Source organism: Penaeus monodon, chromosome 22, assembly GCF_015228065.2.
Source record: "Penaeus monodon isolate SGIC_2016 chromosome 22, NSTDA_Pmon_1, whole genome shotgun sequence".
NCBI lineage: Eukaryota > Metazoa > Arthropoda > Malacostraca > Decapoda > Penaeidae > Penaeus > Penaeus monodon.
In genome coordinates, this window is record NC_051407.1 from 29,110,123 (window position 1) to 29,110,458 (window position 336).

Here is a 336-nt window from a genome sequence, read left to right on the forward strand (position 1 = left end):
GCCATTCTTTCTCTCGTTCTGTCCATTTGTTTGATCTTTTTCAAATGCAAATGTTTTATCTTTTTTCAAATATCCCTTTATATCTATATTTTCCCCCTTTTTCACTTCAGCATCTCCCTTTTTTCAAATTTTCGCTATTTCTTCTTTCATTTGCTTTTTACATATCCATCCAATTTTGTTTTAATTTCCTCATTTAGACATTTATTTCTACTAAAAGTCGAAATTTCGAACCACGTGTCTGAAACCTGTGTCGTGCAACCTCCTTCCCAGGCTTTGTGGTTCACAGAAAGGAATCGTTTGCAGGTTTTGTGTTTCGAGCAAATCCCTGGCACACTT